This window comes from Lactuca virosa, chromosome 2, assembly GCF_052849685.1.
Source record: "Lactuca virosa cultivar CGN04683 chromosome 2, Lactuca_virosa_CGN04683_v6, whole genome shotgun sequence".
NCBI classification, from domain to species: Eukaryota; Viridiplantae; Streptophyta; class Magnoliopsida; order Asterales; family Asteraceae; genus Lactuca; species Lactuca virosa.
Window position 1 is genome coordinate 302,913,821 of NC_136427.1, and position 12,756 is coordinate 302,926,576.

The 12,756-nt window shown below is 41.0% G+C and overlaps 1 long non-coding RNA gene across 1 annotated transcript; it reads left to right on the forward strand.

The window, feature by feature from the left end:
• Positions 1 to 9,035: 9,035 nt before the first annotated feature.
• LOC145157158 (uncharacterized) lies at positions 9,036 to 10,169 on the forward strand. Its single transcript, XR_013737127.1, has 3 exons — positions 9,036 to 9,164; positions 9,357 to 9,426; positions 10,040 to 10,169. It is a non-coding gene; the product is annotated as an uncharacterized LOC145157158 (long non-coding RNA).
• Positions 10,170 to 12,756: the final 2,587 nt, after the last annotated feature.

A 12,756-nucleotide genomic window follows, 5' to 3' on the forward strand; every position in this document is an offset into this window, starting at 1 on the left:
GAAGGTTCCTTGGGCTACTTGGTGGCTAAGGTATCCATTATGGTTTAGACTGAAACCCTAGCAGCCTGCATTATAAATAAGACCCCAAGGCTCCAATTTTCGGCCACTTGCTTCCAAGAGAAACCCTAGGGCCAAAAATTAGCATCCTCCCTCCTCCCTCAAAGTTGCCTTCTTGCTTGAGGTGTTTGTGATCCATTAGAGGAGTTACAATTGTGACTCTAAGCTCAAGAGAAGAAGATAAGAAGATCTAAGCCAATCTTTGAAGAGGTAAGCATCTAGATCTGATGTATTAAGTTAATTTTCGAATTATGTATGCTAGATTAGGGTTTTCAAGTCTTGGATTCAATGTATGTACAATAGAGAAACCTAGATCCAAGCATTAGGGTTTGTATGAGCACATAGGATTGTTCTTATGCTTAAAACCCATCAGTGGTATCAGAGCCTTGATTGGTTTCTGTTGTGTATGATGCTTTAACTGTTTAATTGCTGAAAATCATTTTTCTTGCCTCTGCCCGACTCAATTCAGCGAGTCAGTATCTGGACTCGGCGAGTTGGCCCGACTCGGCGAGTCCAGGACTGACTCAGTGAGTCTGTGCATCAAGCAGAGGATATTTCAGGATTTTGTTGCTGTTTTGTCATGGGATTAATGCCTAAATCGTTTTTTGAAGATAAAATCCAAATTTTATTATATTTGAATGATTATCCCTGCCAAAACAAAAGATAATTTCAAATCTTTTGAATAATAGTTTCTTTATATGATAAATATGGATTATTTGAATTATTTGGTAATTATCTTGTGACTAAAATTGGATTAGGTCAAATATAGATAATCATAAAATGAATTGTTTAATTTATATTATTTGTTATTTGATTCCTTGTGTTTTGAAAAGTTCAAAACTTGTCCTCAAGTTTTGAAATTTAAAATTTACGATTAAAAGTTTAATTTTGAATGATTTAAATTTCAAATCCTTAGAATTTTACAAGTTTAAAATTCAACCCTATACTATTATATTATTACAAGATTAATTAATATATATGTATAAGAATATGCTAGTCTTATCGCTAGTAGGCCTCATTCACGAAGCCAGTCTATAAGGTGGTGTAACGCCCGGGTTTCGGGGCTAAGCATTTTTAGACGATGTAATAGTCTAGGTCAACTATTGTAACTCTTTTGATGTAATAAAAATGAAATATTTGAGTATTTGTTGAATTTATGTGCTTATTATTTAATTATAAATGTATAATTAATAAAGAATAAAAATAAGCGTCAAAATTAAAATATGAGATAAGCCCGATATCTTTACATAAAGTTGTAGTGGTCAAAACAATGATTCCGGAGATATAAAGAACGCCGAAATCCGAGTTATAACGAAGAAGTTATGACCCGACGAAGTTTCACGACGGAACCGGCACGATACCGGGAAGCGTGAATAGTGAATTTATGATAAATCGAGTTTTTAGCCGACACGACCTAAACGAGAATCGAAGAGCTCTTTAATTGTGGCGTAACAATAACAATCCTGTCCCGGCCTGTTAAAAATATAACTTTTAAAATAAATTCAAAAATAGCCAATGGAGTCTAAACGAAAGTTGTAGATTACGTTCCCGCCTTCGCGTGGATATAAATAACGTCAAAAACGGAGCTCGTATGCGAGAGTTATGATTTTTCTAAGACGGGAGGCCGATACGCGATATTGGGTGACGTGGCACCACCAGAAATTGGACATGTGGCACCACCAGAAATTGGACACATGGCACCACCAGAAATTGGACATGTGACACCACCAGAATTTGGACAAGTGGCACCACCAGAAGGCCACCACATGCCCCAACTCACTATAAATAGAAGTGCCGGGTTCTCTCATTTCTTACACCTTTCCTCTTCCACTTTCTCTCTCTAAACTCTCTCTCTAAGCTCCCTTGAGCCCCTAAAAGTTTAGGTAAACCCCCTAGCACCCGAAGGAAGTCCCGAGGCTCCCGGAGTCCCGAGAAAAGAACCTTTCGGCTCGGAAACGCTGCTCAAGCGAAGCCCGGTTTTGAGAAAAACCCGCTGTAAGTAAGGTACGCCTACGAAATTTTTAATATAACTTTTAAATAATTTTAGTAATGTTATTAGGTCCTTAAAATAATTATTTGGGCTATTATTATTTATATATTGAGTGTTATTTAACGCTTATATAATAATAATAATAGCTAGACTATTAATTAGTCACGGTTAACGTTAAAACTAAACTCTAGTGGTATTAATACTAGGTTTTGGTCAAGGAAAAATTGTTTTGAGATAACGAAGTGCTGTTCAAATACCGAGTCACCACCTAATCAGGTGAGTGCATAGTTACTTTCATCTTACACATAGATATGAAGTATTTTATATTAATTACGTGCTATGTGTGCATATTATCTGAATACTTGCTGCCTATGCTGATGAAAGATTTTTATACATGTTTTAAATAATTTAAACTGTATATGTATTTTATATCTACAAAAATGTTGGGGTAAAACATGGGTAGATGTAATAAGACAATGTGTGATAAAATGATGAGAGGCCTCGATGTTGTTGTTATTGATTCTGTCATCTAGCGGAGTATGGATGACGACCACAGACTCTTCTAGACAGTCCAGTGGAACGCTAGCAGGCTCGCAACCTGTAGGTGTTTGTGAACGATGTGTTCACCGGTGTACTCCATCCCCCTCATGGTTGCCTTTAGGACATTTATTGCTGAGGAGACCCCTTGGCAGTAGTGTCCATCCCGATATTGATCCTTAGTCTAGGTCCCTTATGATAGGTGTTTTAGGGACGTAATGTGAGGATAACGGGAACGGGTAATCGGGTTATTGTTGATTGATGAAATTAATAAACTTATTTATTGTGGGTTGAAAACCCTATGTGCTCACCAGGCTCCCAAGCCTGACCCACTCAGTTTCTTGTATTACAGGTAGTGGCGCACGAGCATAGATATGATGTTTGGGATGAGAGAATTACGGATATAGGCCTGTAGATATGAATAAATGTAGTAAGGCTTATATTGTACTGTTTATGCTTTTGATCTGTATTGAACATGACATCCCGAGGTTTTTAATGAAATACATTTCTACGGAAATGCTTTGATAAATCTTTATCATATTTTATTTTGGGAACAAATTCTGCAATACTTTTATTTAAAATGTTACTCTGATTTTTAAACAAAGCATAAACAAAATCGGTCTTTTCTGGCCGTGAAAATGGGGATGTCACAGTTGGTATCAGAGCATTAGTTTAAGCGAACTAGGAATTTGTAGGATTTCTAGACTTAAACTTAGAATGCTAAGCGATGATTGTGAGGTGTGAGCACTAGCTTATTTTAGGAATTGTGCCTAAAATGCTTTTATGTGCTAAATGATTTATGCCTTATATGCTGTTATTTGTTTGGATCTATGGTCTGTTGCCGACCGGATCTGGAAACCTTATGTGTTTAGGATTCTAAACGTACGACTACGATATTAGAACTAACATGTAAACGTTTCGGAGAGATAGGGATGATTTAAACGTCTATCCTGAATAAAGATCTAAATTCACCTTATTCGGTGTATAGATCAAAATGGCAAGAACCCGCAGTGGAGCTGGAAACGCAAACGAAAACAGGAATCGACCACCTGTAATTGAGCAAATACCTGTTGTAGCTGCAGCACCTGAGCCAGTAACGATGGATGGTGTACAATTGATGATTCAGGCGATGTTGGATAATCAGATGGAAGAAACTAGACGTCTGCTTCGACAAAATCGTGAAGAACTTTCAATCCAAGTTGAAGAGCCCGAAGTGAATGGAGGGCCATCGGAAGGTGAAAACTTCAGTGGTACCGTTGGTCAAGACAACCCACAAATTGTTAGACAAGGCAATCGTAATGGAGGAAATGATGGAAGAGGATGTAAATACAAGGATTTTATGGCGTCTAAGCCACCGTGTCTATCCGGAAGCCCGACGCCGGTGCAAATTATGGATTGGATCTCCGAAATGGAGACAATGTTTGAAAGTTGCGAATGCAGCAACAGGCAGAAGACCGCTCTTGCGATCCCGTTGTTGAAATCTGGCGTGTTGAGTTGGTGGAAGCTGTTAGCTGACTCTATGCCCAAGGGAGAAGCGAGTAAAATGTCTTGGGAAGATTTTGTGGAACAACTGAAACTGCAATACTGCTCAGAGCAGGACCTACTGGAAATCAATAACGAGTTTCAGAATTTGAAGAAGGGAAAGATGAGCGTTGCTGAATACGCTGCAAGTTTCACGGAGAAAATGAAGCTTATCCCATACCTAGTTCCAACAGAACTCTCAAAGGTCAATAAGTTTGCCCTTGGACTACCAGCGGACTATGGTCCAATGGTTAAGCAAGCAACCACGTTGAAAGCCGCCATCTGGGCTGCCAGAAATGTTGAGACCCAGATCAGGGAGAAAGGTCTGGAAAGGTCAGAGGTTGGTGAGAAGAGGAAGTTTGACGGACCCTCGGGGTCCAGCAAAAAGGGTAAATTCTCAAAGTCTAGTTCGAAAGGAGGTGGAGGAGGCGAAGTGAAGTGGTGTGACAAGTGCAAGAAGAAGCACTCTGGGAAGTGCGACGGAGGGGTCACTTGTTTCAAATGTGGGAAGCCTGGGCACTATGCCAATGAATGCACATTCACTAAGAAGGTCTGTTATGAGTGCAACGAGGAGGGGCACATTTCGAGGGACTGCCCGAAGAAGAAGGAAGCAGGAAGACCCAACATTCCACCAAAGCCGAAGGCTAGAGCCTTCCAGATGACACTGGAAGCTGCTAAGGAAGAAGCTGATGTCGCTTCAGGTACCTTTCTCGTAAACAAATTGCCTGCCCAAATTTTATTTGATTCTGGAGCCAACTACTCCTTTATTTCGCATGAATTTGGTAGAAAGCTAGCTTTGCCTGTCGATAGACTAGATAATGCCTTATTAGTCGAAGTCGCTAGTGGCAAGTTAGTACCTGTTAGCCATCGTATGAAAAACATCTTAATTGATTTGAACGGGAATAAGTTTCACGAGGAATTATTGCCTATCGAACTTAACGGTTTCGACATCGTGTTGGGAATGGATTGGCTTAGCACCAATGATGCGGAAATACTGTGCAAAAAGAAGATCGTAAAAGTAAACCCGCCTGGGAAAGAGTCGTTTATGGTGTATGGGGACAAACGCAGGGTAAATTCTGGAATCATTTCTCTAATGAAAGCCAAAAAATGTTTGACCAAGGGATGTACATCATATTTAGCATTCGTGATCGATGCTAAGCAGGAAAAGAAGGTGATACAGAGCATTCCTGTCGTGTGTGATTATCCGGAAGTATTTCCCGAAGATCTTCCCGGATTACCGCCTGATCGACAAGTAGAATTCCGTATTGACTTGTTACCAGGAACGACACCAATAGCAAAAGCACCTTACCGATTAGCACCGACGGAGATGAAGGAGCTGATGATGCAACTTCAGGAGTTATTGGACAAAGGTTTCATTAGACCTAGTTCATCACCCTGGGGAGCTCCGGTGTTATTCGTGAAAAAGAAAGATGGAAGTATGAGAATGTGTATTGATTACAGAGAGCTGAACAAGGCAACAAAAAAAGAATAGATATCCGTTGCCAAGGATTGATGACCTGTTCGATCAACTGCAAGGTTCAAGTTATTTTTCAAAGATCGACCTAAGGTCAGGATATCATCAGCTGAAGGTAAGAGAGCAAGATATAGAGAAGACTGCATTCAGAACACGATATGGACACTACGAGTTTTTGGTTATGTCGTTTGGACTAACCAATGCTCCAGCAGCATTCATGGATTTAATGAACAGGGTTTGTAATCCGTTTCTTGATAAATATGTGATAGTGTTCATAGATGACATTCTGATTTACTCAAAAAGCCAAGAAGAGCATGGTAGACACTTGCGGGAAGTGTTAGAAGTCTTGAAGAAGGAGAAGCTGTATGCTAAATTCTCCAAATGTGATTTTTGGATTCGAGAAGTCCAATTCTTGGGTCACGTGGTCAACCAAGAAGGGATAATGGTCGATCCAGCAAATATTGAAGCGGTAATGAAGTGGGAACAACCAAAAAGTCCCACGGAGATCCGAAGCTTTTTGGGATTAGCCGGATATTACCGAAGGTTTATCCAAGGATTTTCTTCAATCGCTAGTCCATTAACAGCGTTAACCCACAAAGGAGCAACCTATGCTTGGAGTGATAAGCATAAAGAAGCATTCGAGAAGCTAAAGAAGAAACTATGCGAGGCACCGATACTTTCTCTACCCAATGGAGTTGAAGACTTCGCTGTTTATAGCGATGCGTCTGGTGTTGGGTTGGGTTGTGTTTTGACCCAAAGAGAAAAGGTGATCGCATATGCGTCTCGACAGTTGAAGGAACATGAAAAGAACTACCCGACTCATGACTTGGAGTTGGCGGCGGTAGTTTTCGCTCTAAAAATATGGAGGCATTACCTCTATGGCACGAAGTGCAAACTTTTCACCGATCATAAGAGTCTCCAATATCTCTTTAATCAGAAAGAATTGAACATGAGGCAACGACGCTGGCTAGAATTACTCAAGGACTATGACTGTGAGATACTTTACCACCCCGGTAAAGCAAACGTTGTCGCTGATGCTCTCAGTCGAAAAGTCAACCTTGAAAGAAAAAGGCCAAGAGCGTTGAGAATAGAAATTGTCTCGACCAAAGTGGAAAGTATCATGGAAGCTCAAGAAGAAGCTTCAGAGAAGAGTGACCGAAAAGAAGAACGTTTGGGAAAAACATTAGTGTTCGGTACAAACAGTCAAGGACTAAAGGTATTCCAAGATCGGATTTGGGTACCTAAGACTGGAGGAATAAGAGATCTTCTGATGGAAGAAGCTCACAAGACCATGTACTCGATTCATCCCGGTAGCACTAAAATGTATAGGGACCTAAAACCCTACTACTGGTGGCCGACGATGAAGCTCGACGTTGCGAAATATGTGGCCGAGTGTGTAACTTGTGCAAGAGTTAAGGCCCAACATCAGAAACCATATGGGAGTTTGAGAACCCTTACCTGTACCCATGGGTAAATGGGAAGACATCACCATGGATTTTGTGACTAAACTACCCAGGACGAAGAACGGTCACGACATGATTTGGGTGGTCGTGGATCGTTTCACAAAGAGTGCACACTTCATAGCTGCCAATGAAAGGTGGTCTATGGATAAGCTTGCAAATGCTTACGTGAAGGAAATTGTGAGACTTCACGGTGTTCCTCTAACAATTGTATCGGATCGTGATAGTCGTTTCACGTCAAGGTTTTGGAGAAGTCTACAAGAGGAATTGGGTACGAAGTTATGTCTGAGTACAGCTTACCATCCGCAGACTGATGGTCAAAGTGAAAGAACGATTCAAACGCTTGAAGATATGTTGAGAGCATGTACCCTCGAGTTCCAAGGTAACTGGGATGAACACTTACCTTTGGTAGAATTTTCCTACAACAACAGTTTCCACTCGAGCATCAAGATGGCACCTTATCAAGCTTTGTACGGAAAAAAGTGTCGTACGCCTTCTTGTTGGCTTGAGGCTGGAGAAAAGCAGTTTATGGGCCCCGAGATAGTCCATGAGACTGCTGAGAAGCTGAAGGTGATCAGGGAAAGGATGTTAGCAGCTCAGGATCGTCAGAAGAGCTATGCTGACAAGAAAAGACAACCGATGACCTTTGAAGTTGGGGATTCCGTTTTGCTTAAAGTCTCACCGTGGAAAGGACTTATACGATTCGGGAAACGAGGAAAGTTGAGTCCAAGATTTATTGGACCGTTCAAAGTTCTTCAGAAGATTGGGAACCAAGCTTACAAGCTGGAATTGCCCGAAGAACTCGATGGTATTCATAACACCTTCCATGTATGTTATCTGAGGAAATTCACGGGAGAAGTTCCCGACATAATTCCGATCTCGGAGTTAAGAATGGATGAGAATAAGAGGCTAATCGAAGAGCCCGAGGCAATTGTTGACCGTAAGATTAAGAAGTTACGACGCAAGATGGTCGACTTAGTGCTAGTCCGATGGAAACATTCGAATGGGCCGAATCTCACTTGGGAAACAGAGGATGACATGTTGAGTCGTTATCCGCATCTGTTTGCTGACGCATGATTCCGGGACGGAATCATCCTAAGGGGGAGAGAATTGTAACGCCCGGGTTTCGGGGCTAAGCATTTTTAGACGATGTAATAGTCTAGGTCAACTATTGTAACTCTTTTGATGTAATAAAAATGAAATATTTGAGTATTTGTTGAATTTATGTGCTTATTATTTAATTATAAATGTATAATTAATAAAGAATAAAAATAAGCGTCAAAATTAAAATATGAGATAAGCCCGATATCTTTACATAAAGTTGTAGTGGTCAAAACAAGGATTCCGGAGATATAAAGAACGCCGAAATCCGAGTTATAACGAAGAAGTTATGACCCGACGAAGTTTCACGACGGAACCGGCACGATACCGGGAAGCGTGAATAGTGAATTTATGATAAATCGAGTTTTTAGCCGACACGACCTAAACGAGAATCGAAGAGCTCTTTAATTGTGGCGTAACAATAAAAAGACAGACGAAATCGGACGTCGGATGAAGAAGTTATGAATTTTTAACGGACCAATCCTGTCCCGGCCTGTTAAAAATATAACTTTTAAAATAAATTCAAAATTAGCCAATGGAGTCTAAACGAAAGTTGTAGATTACGTTCCCGCCTTCGCGTGGATATAAATAACGTCAAAAACGGAGCTCGTATGCGAGAGTTATGATTTTTCTAAGACGGGAGGCCGATACGCGATATTGGGTGACGTGGCACCACCAGAAATTGGACATGTGGCACCACCAGAAATTGGACACATGGCACCACCAGAAATTGGACATGTGACACCACCAGAATTTGGACAAGTGGCACCACCAGAAGGCCACCACATGCCCCAACTCACTATAAATAGAAGTGCCGGGTTCTCTCATTTCTTACACCTTTCCTCTTCCACTTTCTCTCTCTAAACTCTCTCTCTAAGCTCCCTTGAGCCCCTAAAAGTTTAGGTAAACCCCCTAGCACCCGAAGGAAGTCCCGAGGCTCCCGGAGTCCCGAGAAAAGAACCTTTCGGCTCGGAAACGCTGCTCCAGCGAAGCCCGGTTTTGAGAAAAACCCGCTGTAAGTAAGGTACGCCTACGAAATTTTTAATATAACTTTTAAATAATTTTAGTAATGTTATTAGGTCCTTAAAATAATTATTTGGGCTATTATTATTTATATATTGAGTGTTATTTAACGCTTATATAATAATAATAATAGCTAGACTATTAATTAGTCACGGTTAACGTTAAAACTAAACTCTAGTGGTATTAATACTAGGTTTTGGTCAAGGAAAAATTGTTTTGAGATAACGAAGTGCTGTTCAAATACCGAGTCACCACCTAATCAGGTGAGTGCATAGTTACTTTCATCTTACACATAGATATGAAGTATTTTATATTAATTACGTGCTATGTGTGCATATTATCTGAATACTTGCTGCCTATGCTGATGAAAGATTTTTATACATGTTTTAAATAATTTAAACTGTATATGTATTTTATATCTACAAAAATGTTGGGGTAAAACATGGGTAGATGTAATAAGACAATGTGTGATAAAATGATGAGAGGCCTCGATGTTGTTGTTATTGATTCTGTCATCTAGCGGAGTATGGATGACGACCACGGACTCTTCTAGACAGTCCAGTGGAACGCTAGCAGGCTCGCAACCTGTAGGTGTTTGTGAACGATGTGTTCACCGGTGTACTCCATCCCCCTCATGGTTGCCTTTAGGACATTTATTGCTGAGGAGACCCCTTGGCAGTAGTGTCCATCCCGATATTGATCCTTAGTCTAGGTCCCTTATGATAGGTGTTTTAGGGACGTAATGTGAGGATAACGGGAACGGGTAATCGGGTTATTGTTGATTGATGAAATTAATAAACTTATTTATTGTGGGTTGAAAACCCTATGTGCTCACCAGGCTCCCAAGCCTGACCCACTCAGTTTCTTGTATTACAGGTAGTGGCGCACGAGCATAGATATGATGTTTGGGATGAGAGAATTACGGATATAGGCCTGTAGATATGAATAAATGTAGTAAGGCTTATATTGTACTGTTTATGCTTTTGATCTGTATTGAACATGACATCCCGAGGTTTTTAATGAAATACATTTCTACGGAAATGCTTTGATAAATCTTTATCATATTTTATTTTGGGAACAAATTCTGCAATACTTTTATTTAAAATGTTACTCTGATTTTTAAACAAAGCATAAACAAAATCGGTCTTTTCTGGCCGTGAAAATGGGGATGTCACAGTTGGTATCAGAGCATTAGTTTAAGCGAACTAGGAATTTGTAGGATTTCTAGACTTAAACTTAGAATGCTAAGCGATGATTGTGAGGTGTGAGCACTAGCTTATTTTAGGAATTGTGCCTAAAATGCTTTTATGTGCTAAATGATTTATGCCTTATATGCTGTTATTTGTTTGGATCTATGGTCTGTTGCCGACCGGATCTGGAAACCTTATGTGTTTAGGATTCTAAACGTACGACTACGATATTAGAACTAACATGTAAACGTTTCGGAGAGATAGGGATGATTTAAACGTCTATCCTGAATAAAGATCTAAATTCACCTTATTCGGTGTATAGATCAAAATGGCAAGAACCCGCAGTGGAGCTGGAAACGCAAACGAAAACAGGAATCGACCACCTGTAATTGAGCAAATACCTGTTGTAGCTGCAGCACCTGAGCCAGTAACGATGGATGGTGTACAATTGATGATTCAGGCGATGTTGGATAATCAGATGGAAGAAACTAGACGTCTGCTTCGACAAAATCGTGAAGAACTTTCAATCCAAGTTGAAGAGCCCGAAGTGAATGGAGGGCCATCGGAAGGTGAAAACTTCAGTGGTACCGTTGGTCAAGACAACCCACAAATTGTTAGACAAGGCAATCGTAATGGAGGAAATGATGGAAGAGGATGTAAATACAAGGATTTTATGGCGTCTAAGCCACCGTGTCTATCCGGAAGCCCGACGCCGGTGCAAATTATGGATTGGATCTCCGAAATGGAGACAATGTTTGAAAGTTGCGAATGCAGCAACAGGCAGAAGACCGCTCTTGCGATCCCGTTGTTGAAATCTGGCGTGTTGAGTTGGTGGAAGCTGTTAGCTGACTCTATGCCCAAGGGAGAAGCGAGTAAAATGTCTTGGGAAGATTTTGTGGAACAACTGAAACTGCAATACTGCTCAGAGCAGGACCTACTGGAAATCAATAACGAGTTTCAGAATTTGAAGAAGGGAAAGATGAGCGTTGCTGAATACGCTGCAAGTTTCACGGAGAAAATGAAGCTTATCCCATACCTAGTTCCAACAGAACTCTCAAAGGTCAATAAGTTTGCCCTTGGACTACCAGCGGACTATGGTCCAATGGTTAAGCAAGCAACCACGTTGAAAGCCGCCATCTGGGCTGCCAGAAATGTTTCTGCAACACTTTTATTTAAAATGTTACTCTGATTTTTAAACAAAGCATAAACAAAATCGGTCTTTTCTGGCCGTGAAAATGGGGATGTCACAGGCCGTGAAAATCGGTCTTTTCTGGCCGTGAAAATCGACATAAAAACCGCTTTCCTAAATGGGAAGTTGGCTGAGGATGTTTACATGAATCAGCCAGAGGGTTTTGTCGATGCGAAGCATCCAAATAGAGTGTGCAAGCTTGAGAAATCCATTTATGGATTAAAGCAAGCATCTCGCAGATGGAATCTTTGTTTTGACGAGAAGGTCAAAGAGTTTGGTTTTCTGCGAAACGAAGATGAGTCATGTGTGGATGTCAAGGCCAGTGGGAGTATAGTGAGCTTCCTCGTATTGTATGTCGATGACATACTACTCATAGGAAACGACATTCCAACCTTGCAGGAGGTCAAATCCTGGCTTGGGAAGTGTTTCGCTATGAAGGACCTCGGAGAAGCTGCATATATACTGGGAATAAGGATAGTGAGAGACAGAAGTAAGAGACTGATAGGACTCATTTAGGATACATACTTGGAAAAGCTACTAAAACGTTTTAGTATGGAAAATTCCAAGAAAGGGGAGTTACCAATCCAATGCAATACCAAACTGAGTAAGAATCAGAGCCCAAGTACAGAGGCAGAGATAGCTGATATGAGCCGAGTACCTTACGCTTCCGCAGTTGGCTCGATTATGTACGCTATGACCTATACTCGCCCTGATGTGGCCTTCGCTTTGAGCATGGTCAGCAGATATCAAGGGAACCCTGGTAGGGCGCATTGGATTGCTGTCAAGAATATTCTTAAGTACCTACGAAGGACCAAGGAATGGTTTCTAGTCCTCGGTGGGAGTGATGACTTAAGGGTGCGAGGGTACAGTGACGCTAGTTTTCAGACGGATCGGGATAATTACTGATCACAGTCAGGCTGGGTCTTTACCCTGAACGGAGGAGCAGTGACTTGGAAAAGTTCCAAGCAAGAGACCGTGGCCGATTCAACGTGCGAATCAGAGTACATTGCGGCAAGCGAGGCGTCAAAGGAGGCTATATGGTTGAAGAACTTCATTGGAGACCTTGGAGTTGTGCCATCCATAAAGGAGCCCATGGAAATTTTCTGTGATAATGAAGGAGCGATTGCCTTGACCAAGGAACCAAGAGATCATGGCAGATCTCGACATATCGACAGGAAATACCATTTTATTAGACATCGGGTAGAAGAGGGACT